At 30.7% G+C, this 12,962-nt stretch overlaps 1 long non-coding RNA gene across 1 annotated transcript; it reads left to right on the forward strand.

Annotated features, from left to right (window-relative positions):
• Window positions 1–371: 371 nt before the first annotated feature.
• On the forward strand, window positions 372–4,887 carry LOC114913995 (uncharacterized). The gene is made up of 3 exons (XR_012139453.1): window positions 372–2,449; window positions 2,545–4,400; window positions 4,606–4,887. It is a non-coding gene; the product is annotated as an uncharacterized lncRNA (long non-coding RNA).
• The last annotated feature ends 8,075 nt before the right edge of the window (window positions 4,888–12,962 follow it).

Below are 12,962 nucleotides of genomic sequence, written 5' to 3' on the forward strand. Positions count from 1 at the left end.
GGACGATGATTGGATCAGTACTGAAACAAATTCTAATAATCGAAGTTTTAATTCAAATGAGAATGAGGTTGATGAAGAATGGCTTGATGAGGATAGTAACAATGATGAATATGAAGATGGTGATGAAGATAATCAGCTTGATATTATAGGAGAACTTGAATCTCGTTTATATGAAGATGATAATGTAGGAGAATTTGAACTTCGTTTGCATGAACCTTCATAATTTTTTAGTAACTTAAATTTAGATTATGATGGTGGTGTTAGTGCTGGTCGAAGATTGAACTCTAACATCAATTTTGAAATTTTTCGATGATTGAATTTTTTATAGATATGATGTTTCAGAGTAAAAATGAGCTAAAAAGAACTGTTGATCTTTATCATATTCGGAAGCATCAGATATATAATGTAGTTCAGTTATATTCAAAATTATGGGTCATATGATGTGCATCATCATATATTGAACAAAAATATAAATGAAGATTGTGTGCAATTTTGAAAAAGTATGGATATTTTTAGATCATAAGATATGAGGGTTCTTACACTTGTTTATTTATGGGATTGAGTCGAGACCATAAACATGTCAGTAGAAGGATGATTGGCATATTAGTCTTATATTTGATTGAAAAAAATCTAGATGTTAAAATTGAAGCTATTGTGGCAATCGTTAATGAGCAATTTCAATACACAATATCATATAGGAAAGCATGGTATGGAAAACAGAAAGTATTGGTTGATATTTATGAAGAATGGGAGTCGTCTTATGCAAAATTATTCTATTATATGACTGCACTTCAAAATGCAAATTCTGACACCGTTATTTTATGAAATTTTTTTTCTTACTGAAAATTTCGATGTACGAATTTTAAATTATATTTTTTTGACTTTCCAACCATCCATTCAGGATTGGAGGCACTGTCGTCTTGTGATAAGCATCGATGGCATGCACTTGTATAAAAAGTTTAAAGATAGAATGCTAATTGCAACAGAAATTGATGCAGAGATTGGGATTTATCCCTTAGCATATGCAATTATGGATGAGGAGATGACTGCTAGTTGGAGTTGGTTTCTTTTTCGACTCAGAATACATATCGCACAAGATAGAAATGAAATATATCTAATTTTTGACAGATATTCAGGTATATTAAATGTCATTACAGATGAGTCTATTGGATGAAATCTGTCACATACTTATCATCGTTACTGTTTCAGACATATTTGCAGTAATTTCAATACATTTTAAAAATGCACAGCTTAAAAAAGTAGTATGGCAAGTCGGGAGCATACATCAAGTTCGCAAGCTCGATTGTATCATGGGTAGGATCAAGATAGTGAATGTAGAAGCTTAGAGTTGGTTGTCTGAGTTAGAACTAGAAAAGTGGATATTGGCACATGATATCGGTATGCACTATGGTGTTTTAACTATAAATTTATCAAAGATTTTAATAGTATCGTACGAGGAGCTAGAAATATATCAATTTTAGCTTATGTTCAAGTGATTTTTACCATCTTGTGAAATATTTTAATACGGGACATGTCCAATCTTTAAGATATATGCAGAAGAATTCAAATAGTCTTTTTACTCATGTTGTAATTAAGATTGCAGAAGATCAAGTTAAAGCTAACCAGCATACTGTTACAACATTTAATATCCAACAAGGTATATATATGAAGTATTTACGAGGAGAGCAAGTGCAGGGTTAAGAGGTGGAGAAAATTCTCAAACTGTGACTTTAAATAACAAAAAATATTTTTATGAAAAGTGGAGGATCTATAGATATCCTTATTCCCACATTTTAGCTTTGTCAAAAAATTATTGTACATTATAGTAGATTCGTGGATGATGCATACATAGTTACAGCATACATGAATGCTTGGAGTGGCGAATTTTATCCATTACCACATGAAGACTATTGGATGTCTACATATATATTCACATATATTTCTGATCATCATCATTTGAGATATAAGTAGAAAGGCAGGTCAAAGTCAATAAGGCTGCAAAATGAGATGGATGATAGGCAAATAAGAAGCAAGAATCATTGTGACATTTGTAGAGAATAAGATCATGATCGTCGTCGCTGTCCTAGGTTACTTCTATACACACCAACTTCAAGTAGTGGAAGACATTAAAGGCAGTAGATATATTGCTTTATGTATTTTTAGAGTTATATATTATTTTATATATTTTTGATAGTTGAACTGTTGTGTAATTTATGTCCAGAGTTGTATATTATTTTATCCATTATTCTGTGTATGATTGTAGAGTTATATTTCTTATGAAATAAATTAGTATCATATTTTTCATGATCTAATATATTTGGGATGTATGTCACTGTTTTGGAGTCATTAGTGTATTATGGCTTACGAGGGATGGCATCCGGATCTTTGAGACCGTAGTATTCTTACATTACAGAAAATTCATCGCTCACAGGCTATCTTAGATGGCAATGTAAGCATTCTATTCTTAGTCTTACTATTTATATTTTTGTAAAGAGAATTTTATTTGAGAGATATACATTATTTAATTATTTTATCTTATTGTAGGAGCTTAGGCACCTTCGATTACGAGTCGATGCTGACATATGAAGGATGAAGGACATCACAGATAGAGTTATAGATTATTTACGATATCTGAAGTTTTATAAAGTGTATTGAATTGGGCAGATATAAATGGACGTTAATTTTATTACTGTTTTATTTGAGAAATGGTGTTCAAAGACATATTTCATCTTTCATTCGGTGAGGCAATCAGCATGTTGTAGGATGTTAGTGTTCTCATCAGACTATCAATTCATGGTAAGGCAGTTACAGGAGCTGATCTCATTTTTAACATTCCAAAGTGGCAGACTATGTGCTACCGATTATTAGGATTTCAATTCGAGACGCAGTTCTTTGATCATTCATGATTGAGGATAGAGTGTTTGGATGATCATTATCGATATTTGCACATTGAAGATGATGCATCAAAGGAGATTGTGCAACAATATGTCAGAGGTTATGTATTGCGATTACTAGAGGGAATTTTTTTATCTGATACTTCATCTAATAAGGTAAAGTTGATGTTTTTATCATTATTAGAGGATTTAAATTTTACTTATAGATTCAGTTGGGGCAGTGCAGTATTAGTTTGCCTATATAGGGCTATGTATCGGGATATTGCAGCCGATCAGTTAGAAATCGATGATTATCTTGTATTATTGAAAATATGTGATATATAAATTTTAATTTTTTATATTTTATTGTAGCTCTGATTGGACATATCATATATGATTTTTTTAAAATTTATAGGTATGAATATAGGAGAGGATGCTAACTATCAGTCTATTACGGAGACAGTTGTTTGAGATGCCATTAGAGCAGCATGATCTCGATGTTTCATTCAGATTAAACGCATATTGGGATATAGGTATACAAATATTAATTTTATTATTTATAATTTATTAATATTTTTAATCAAATAAAATTTAATTAATATGAACATACTGTTAAGCAGATGAAATGTTTCATTCAATGTTCACCGTATGTCGATAAAGATGGTATGAATTTATAGATGTCAGCTGGATATATTGATTGATGCACGTGAATGGATAATTTTAATTTATGTATAAATATTATTTTATAATATTCATAATTTATTGAAAAATAAGTTTACTAATACGATTTTATTCTTAACTCTATCAGTTTTTGTAGGAGTCATACATAGATAGAAATTATTCATATTACTACAGATTTGTACGGATGGATATGATATATAGACTGTTAGGATGTCACTTATTTATTTTGATATGGCGGAGTGATACTTTTTAGATCGTGTGCTATAGCAGTTTGGTTGGATTCGGGACATCCTATAGTAGTTTGATACTAGTAAGCGACTTCATCGTGTTGATCGATGGGGAAGAGCTCATATTGATTGGTGTATCAGATATGCAGAGTATATCAGCATTTGAAATGCACAGCGAGATCATATAGTTCATGATGATGACATATTGGAAGGTCATCTATGTATCGAGGACTACATGTTTTGATTTCTTAGCATTATAGTATCGATTGTCAGGCAATCTCGATATGCAGTTTTAAGATATGAAAGTGAATTTTACTGTGCACATGTTGGTATGTTTTATGTTAATTTCATATTGAATTTTAATTCATTAAATCTTTATTTTATTTTTCATCGTTAATGTAAAATATTTTATATAATTATATTATATTTTTATTTTATGATTTATAATATATTGCTAATTTTTTTTTGTTATGTAGATTGATCGTTTGTTGGATCTTATGTTGAACATTCATCGAGCTTTATTTACGATTGATGAGGACGAGTGGATCCAGATACTGCGGAAGATGGAGAAATCATGTTAGAGTCATTGACAGTGATTGAAGTATCCTATGTACCAAATGTGAGATATATACCATCACCACATGTTTCAGATATGTCATCATTATGTATTCTACAGATATCATTGTCATATACTGCATATATATCATTATTTTTTGATCCACAGATGTCAGGGACTTCATCTTTGTATATGTTCTAGATGTCGGTATCGGATTTGAGTTGGCATCATGAGTCTTCATCTGAATGGTCTGATATTTTTGTTACAGGTCTATCATTGGATCCAGATGAAGGGGTTGAGAGGGTCACTCATCTCGTAGATGCTCTAGTAGTATCTGTTATTCCTGATATGTATGCTCAGGAGACGTCCACTGATATAGAAGAGGGGCCATCATAGATGACACAGGAGCAGGAGGGATCGTTGAGGACTTTTTTGAGAAAGTCCAAGTGGTCATGAGCATCACGACATTTTTGTGGAACTTAGTATTTTTTGGATTTGTAGTACTATGAGATTTTTTTGTAAACTTTATATTTTTATTCTATCTTATGTTATTAATTATTATTTTTATCAAAATTTTATATATTTTGCTTGTTTAATTTCAAGTTTTAGGATGCTATATGTTTTGTAATGATTATCAAATGTGTCTTGAAAAGTTGGAAAAAAAAATGTCACGTTAAAAGAGCTATTGAAATTAGTTTAAAAAAATAATATCATGCATAAAAAAATATAAATAAAAAAAAAAAACATATCACATATTTAAAAAAAATTGATTTAAAAAATATAAATAAGATATATCATGCATCAAAGGTTAAGGTGGAGGAAATAAAAAAAATTATTTTAGAAATGTTATTTGGAATGGTGTTTTCAAAATTGTCATTTAGAATAGTGCTTTCAAAAGCGTCATTTAGAATGGTATTTTTTGATTTTTTTTTTTTTGGTGGGATTCTACGTAGATTGGGGGATTGGTGACTGAATCAAAGAAGCGTCATTTGGAATGATATTTTTTCAAAAAAAATATTATTTCAAATGATATTTTTTAATTTTTATATTATTTTGATAAATAAGTTGAAATCTGCATCAAATAGATAAATTTTTTTTTAAAAAACATCGGTACGGCAAAGGATTCAAGAAAAAATCAACCAACTTCTATTACTATCCACATAGCTTGAGATATTTTATGGGATAAAATGATGCCAGCACCATAAAATAAGCGAACAAGAGCAATCCAATCAGCTAATTACCATAAACATCAAAAGGTGCCAGTGTCCCTTATCAGAATTGCCATAAACATTAAAGAGTGATTAATGAAATTGAGATTTTGTACTTATAATAGTTTCGGTAGTTTTTTTTGCTACTGAACTTTTTAGAGTCGTGATGCAAAAATTTTTCATGTTTGGTATTAAATACCAAAAGGTGCCAGTGTCACTTATCAGTGGTATTAAGCTGAAGCATTATGTAGCCGCATATGGCAAGTATGTAAGGAGAAATATGGTCGAAAGATAAATGCATGGTGTTTGTCATTCCTTCTATATTTTTTTCATAGCATATTTATCTGGATGTTCACCTGGTTTTTAGAAATGGTTTAACATTTCATACTGCCAATAATTGAAAAGAAAAATATATTAGTAGCTCAATATCATTTTACAAAGTTTAGACGTGACACTGAGAATAAAAAATACATAATACATACCGTGGACTCTGTGTACATGTAGGAGATGTTGCATTGTCTATTGGAGCCTTTTTCATTGGGCATAGTTTTCATTATGCGCATCCAACAATTGATTATCTATTCATTCATATAAATAGAATTTACAAACTTTAAAAAGAAGATTTTACAATTGTCATACAATATAATTCACTTACATCATGAGATATTATCTCTGAAGATAATAATTTGCATAGGCTTAAGTCTTCAACCCATATAGAGTCATATGTGGTATGCTCCTTTCATATAAGATCTCTAAAAATAATGATAATTCATTTATAAATACTAAAAAAAATAATAATTTCAAATATATTTATCATTAGTATAAAACCTTGCAACCGTTCATACGTACTATTTTGAGCTGTATCACATCTATTACCATAACATTCTGTATACAACGAAGTATCAGTTGGTACTTAAAATGTATCAGATAATTTAATTAAAGTATTAACTAACTACAAAATAGTATCAATATACTACTAGAAAAGTATCAGAAAACTACCATAATAATATCAGAAAAATTAAAACTAAGGAAGTATCACTTAGCATTAAAAAGTATTAAATAGCTAAAAAAAATATGAACTAACTATAAAGCAGTATCAATATATTACTAGAGAAGTATCAGATGATGGTATCAGAAACATATAAAACTACTACAGGCAGTATCAAAAAATATTTTGGCAAATGTTCACCATATCATTAGGAGTAGCAACGATTGTCGTAGGATTCTTGCATCTTCTTTTGTACTTTCTGCCAATCAGATAGTCTTTTACTATCTTGGTTAAAGTTGATTTTTTATCCACCCTCCCCTTCAATCTTTTGATAATTGAAGAAGGGCCTTCATCATTCTTTTCCTCAGTGTTGGCATCCTCATTACCTCCATGACCTCCACCAAGGTCATGATCATCGTGATGATGATCATTTTTGCTCTCATTTTCCTCCTCTTCTTCTTCCTCATTTTTATTTCCCTTCTTTGCCTCTTCTTTTTCTTCTTCTTCTTCTTGTTTTTTTTCTTGTCCCTCGTTCTTCTCATTGTCCTTTGTCCCTTCTCCTTCTCCTCCAAATTTTTTCTTGGATTTGGTATCATCATCATCCTCAATGTCAGATATAGATGCATATGATTCAGACCCAGAGTCGTATAAGTCAAAACCATAAAACATCACTCTACGATTCTTTCTTTCCAGAATGCAGCAAAATTTTTTGCAATTCCTCTCATTGACTTGACTTTTGCTTTCAAAGTCAAGATCTTTTCATCTTTTTTCTTATTGCTTTGTTCAAGCATCTCAATCTTCCGCACAAGATTCTGAAAATCCACATCATAAGATGTGCCAGCAACATTCATTTGTTTCTTCTTTTTCTCCCTCTCAATATTAGCAGTCCTATCAGCATACACCTGAATAACATTTGCATCAATAGATGTCCACTTTGAAGGTACTTATGCTCGAAGGAGGTAAGCCGATACTCTTTAATCTGATGGAAATATAAAATATCAATAAGGCAGTATTATTATATTATAAGGTAGTATAATATCAGAGTTTTTCAGTACAAAATAATATATGATAATATTACCTTATCGATGGTAATCTTGCTGATCTTCTCTTCAATTTTATTAATACATTTCAACCATTTTACCTTCCACTTGAAGAGACAGGATCTTGCTGCTCTATCTCCTAAGGATGTCAAGATGGAGGGAACCCTCCCTAGAAACCAAGCCTGCATCAAATAATAATAAAAGATATTAGCAAGCTTATTGTTACTATAAAGTTATTCATTATAAAATATAAAATTAATACAATATAATTGCACTTGATACTTACCAATAAATCGATAGCACAACCATTTAAGTAATCGGATGATGGCTTTGCCTTATTTTTTCAATTATATATCGTTTGATGACTAGATATGATGTTCTCCATGAACAATATATAAACAGCCATTCTCCAGTCGAAGTCACCCAACTTGTCAACATGGTCAACATATTGGTGTACGGATCGTGGCATCCCTTTTATACACAAGGAGACGAGTATCGTGTTCTACATAGCCAAAATGAAGATACGAACAAAAGCTTTCACTTCTTTCTCTCTTTTAGAGCCAACATAAAGCTTTAATAGATTCTCAAGATTATTTCTATGTCCCCTATCTCGAGAACCCCCAAGTAAGTCATTATATGTTTTGCCTTTCGGGGGTGCCCCCTCATCAAGTTCCATCGATAGGCCGGTAAGAGGGAGGCTAAGCATTACGATGAGTTTATCCTTTTCAAGCTTCGGCTCTAAGCCGTCGTCGGCGATGAATGCACTTCTTTGCTTATCGAATAGCCAAACAACTCTGGGATATCAAGAAAGTGTGCAAATTGTCTTCTGTAGAAGCTTTATTTGGACATCTGAAATTGATTTCTTTACACTTTTTTTACCTTTTTCTTTTGCATTCAGCATTTTATACAATTAACTTAGAGAGCATCTACTCTCTAACCTCCCGGTATATAACTCAGTCCTCTTATGTTTATTTTGAATATGTAACACAATAAAATATAAAGAACAAGTTAACATGGATCTATTAAAATCTAACATACTATGAAATAAAACTATCATAGTTTGGATCTAATCTAAAATAGTATTACTTGCAATTAACACGGTATAAAACTCATATAGCAAAGTATCAATGCAAATCGAAAGAATTTATATCAACTTGGCAGAGTATCAAAATTTCTAACTATAGTATGATAATAACACAGTGGAGGTCTTAGCATTATACATACTATATAAGGAAACATTTAGTGAAAAAAATAACTTTCTTTTCCCATTCAATTATCCAAAGCCCTGAAACCATATGAAAGTACTAAATATGCATAATGGTGTACAATTAATACACAATGCAGTATAAATTATCTTTCACTTGTATCAATTAAGCATCATTGAGCATGCAATTTGAATTATTTCTCATTCAATTATGAACAATAAAAATTTGAATCAAACCATACATTTTTAGGGTTTCAATTGAGGAAAAAAATGCTTACCAGTTGGGATTTTTTGCACCGGCCTTTGGGCATAGACATTACTTTGGCATAATGGAGGGAGGCAGAAGAACCAATGGGAAGGCAAAGAGTATGCTCCTTCGGCGTGATGGAAGGAGGCGGCAACCGATGGGAGGATCAATAAGATAGAAGGAGGTGGCCATCGGTGGGTAGATCAACAACATGAGGGGATTGTGTTAGACGGTAAGGAGGAAAGAAAGAGCATCAACTTGAGGAGATCAGTGGTCGGAGATGAGCAGAGAAGCAAGGGGTGTGCGGTCACGTTGGAAGTCAGGGGAGCATGCGGTGAAGATTTAGGTGACTAGGGTAGGGAGAAGGAGTTTATATTTGTTTAAACGACTGTAAGGATAATTGGATAATTTCACTGCATTTGGGTAACCCCTTTTAAGTTATGTTTCTAACGGAGAGTAGCTTTTACTTAAAACTGACAGGGAGAGTTGCTTTTAAGTTTGAAATAGAAAAGGGGATTTTTTTCTAGTTTACGATAGATTATTTACGATAAAAAAAAATTTTTGTCAATTTTTGTCCTGCTTCTCTTTTTTTTGCCAACTTTTGCTCTTCTATTGTACTAACATTCTCTTCAACTAGTCGTAAAGTTCGAACTTGTAACTCTCCAAACTTCTTTCACTCATCCCGTTCATCTCCTATCCTTCTTTTTTTGTACTACCAAATTTTAGGGGTTTTTAGACCGTCAGGTTTATTCAAAAAAAATATCGATTTGACTGCGACAAAAGTTGAGGGCGATTAATCATTGATGGATGCTATATTTTCATTGCTAATGCCTAATTATTTGCGATGAAAAATTTTGGATCGATCTAATCGGATTGATTCGGATTGGGTCACGAGTCAACCTGACTCATTTACACTTCGAAGATCATAAGCATCGAATAATGTGCATCCCGCAGTGCATAGAATGACGTGCATGTTGCTTCGCATCGAACGATCTAAAAATTATTGAAAGTTTAGTACTCTTCATCACATTGGAGTTCTTGTCATCTCCATTCGCAATCATAATATAGGTGGCGTGCATCTGCGTTTGTCCATCGCATGCCATGCAAGTCCGAACACATGCGGTGCATCGAATGGCATGCACATGCTCCATGCATCGATCAAAAATTTATTTACGTTGAAAAATTTATTTTTGGATAAAATTTATTTTAGAAGAAAATAATTTTTGAATTTTTTTTTACGAAAAGTATTTGCGATGTAAAAATATTTTCCATCACTAATTTTTTTGTTAAATTTTTTTAGAGAAAAAAATTTTTAGAAGAATTTTTTTTTGTCGGGAGTTATTAATGATGGAAACATATTTTCATCGTTAATAATGATTATTTGCGATGAAAAATATTGTTTCATCGTAAATTAATTTTTTATAAAATTTTTTTGGTTAAATTTTTTTATATGAAAAATTTTTAGAAAGAAAAATTTTTTTTAGCAAAAATTATTAGTGACAGAAAAATATTTTGCATCGCTAATAATGCTTATTAGCAATAGAAATTTATTTTTCATCACATTAATTTTTTTATAATTTTTTTTGGTTTAATTTTTTTAAAGAGAAAAAATTTGACAAGAATTATTAGTAATAGAAATGAAATATTCGTCACTAATAATAGTTTTTAGTGACGGAAATCATCTTGCATTGCTAAAAGTTTAATAAAAATCATATATTTTTATCACTTCTATCTGCCTCTCTTGGTTCCCATGAAATCCTCCTCTCTTCTTATGAAACCCCCGACCCCTCCCCATCGCCTGTGCTTTCCCTCCCTCCCTCTCTCTCGTCGATACTCCTCTCCATCCTACCTCATTGGCGAATTCTCTTTTGCGAATGGTTTTCGGCCACCATTTAGAGAAGCGACGGTGATTCGGGCAAGAGATAGTGACCTGTGGCTTTCCTCTTTTTCTTTGAACAAGAATCAACAAAAGCAATACACACTATGTAAAGGCACCAAATCCAATTCATTCTAATGTAGTAAACACTTTAGGGATTTTAATGCAGTGTCAAATAATTTAAGGATTCACCGCACCAATCAATCTTGATATTGTCATATATTATTGAATATACTAATGTAGTGGTTGTTGACAACCTTTAATTTTTTGATGTTATTGATTTCTGCCACTTTGTTACACAAATCATATCTTATTACTTGCTATCTGATTTCATTACCAATATCTGATTTCATTACAAAATCATATCTTTTTTGATGAATTTATATTTTATAATTATGTGTTAATTTAATCAATTAATTAGGTATTTATTTTTATAATATTTTTGTATTGTATAGAATTATAGATCTATCTTTTGATTAATGTACATATTTTTTGATATCCATATATTTATATATTTTTATACGGATGGAAGAATTATGTACATTGATCAATTGATTATTTAGTTTGGACAGTTTGAGAATTACAATTAATTCTATAAGTAATTACAATAATCAAATAGTATGTTGAGGGTTTGAGAAAAATTTCGGATAGTATTTTTCTTTAGTTTTTCTCACATATCTTCGGTTATGTGTGAAGAACTAAGAAGAAATATTGTCAAATTTTTTTTTGACTTCTATTACATATCGTTTGATTATTGTAATTGATCTATAGAATTAATATAATTTTTGAATGTGACAGGATCTAACTTTATCTATTAGTTAGTGATAGGATGTATTTATTATGTAAGTTGTCACGCTCCAAATTCAGGATATAACATGGCCATGCTATCGAGGGATGGACTCCACGATAATACGAAGTCAATCAATCATAATCTGCTAAAATTTATCAAATAAAAGATTCAATTCTTTTATTCATCAAATAATTAAATCAAAATTGGTTCGGAGCATTTAAATTCAAAAGCAAGTACTAATCCGAATCTCAACATTCGTAAATAACTACAAATCTATAATCATAAAATAAACTAAACTTTCACTGTCAAATTTTTAAGTTTGCTACGTAGATCTCCAAGTTTAAATCCTTTATCGATCCTAATTTTTTTTTTATAAAAAAAATAAAAAGAATATGAGCTACACTAGTTCAGTAAATAGAACTGGCACTTTCTTATCAAATCAAGTATAAATTTTTTCATGATAATGCAATATTTAAAAAATAACTGATATTATAAAAATAAATATTTTATAGAGCATATAATAAAATAAGTTATAAACTAAATCATACTTGCATAAATCATGATTATTTCATAAATATGAATCATAAATTATTCTTATCAGATATTTGTATCATGTTTCAAAATTTTGCTCATAGATATACATGCTAAGATCACTGTTATACCCATAATAGAGTCATATTTCTTAATTGATAGAGTTCTTATTTCGTATGCCAACTTTATATCCATTGACGGGGTCATGTTTTATGTGGATACTAGTTTTGGATGTCGATCTTTCTGAAGAGATTCGTTTATAGCTATCTGAGAGTCTTTAAAATCTTTATATCTTTTTCTTCAAACATACATATATATATATATATATATATATATATATATATATATAGGTGAAAAATTCATAAAATTCATACTTCATAACTATGCTATTTTTATAAAATATATTCATAGAACCAACGCTCATAGTAAAATATGCTTTTTCATATCATATATATGTTGGATGTGTGTCCTAGAAGTCAATCTTGGCTGACACATACCTTTCTCTAGGACATATTTTATACTTGATGGGCAGTCTTTATAACCAATCATGTTTATGTGTCCATGACTTGACTATATCATATATGAGAAGAAATGATTTACTGGCCGAAGAATATGGGTCTTTGGGCTTATTAACTGTTAAGTCATATCTAGTCTGTGAATCATCTCTTTGAGAATTAATGACCAAGCTGTCCTTTATGGGCTAAAAGAATAGGACTACTGAGATACTTGTCCTAGTACACA

The sequence above is a fragment of the Elaeis guineensis genome, chromosome 3 (assembly GCF_000442705.2).
Source record: "Elaeis guineensis isolate ETL-2024a chromosome 3, EG11, whole genome shotgun sequence".
Lineage (NCBI taxonomy): Eukaryota > Viridiplantae > Streptophyta > Magnoliopsida > Arecales > Arecaceae > Elaeis > Elaeis guineensis.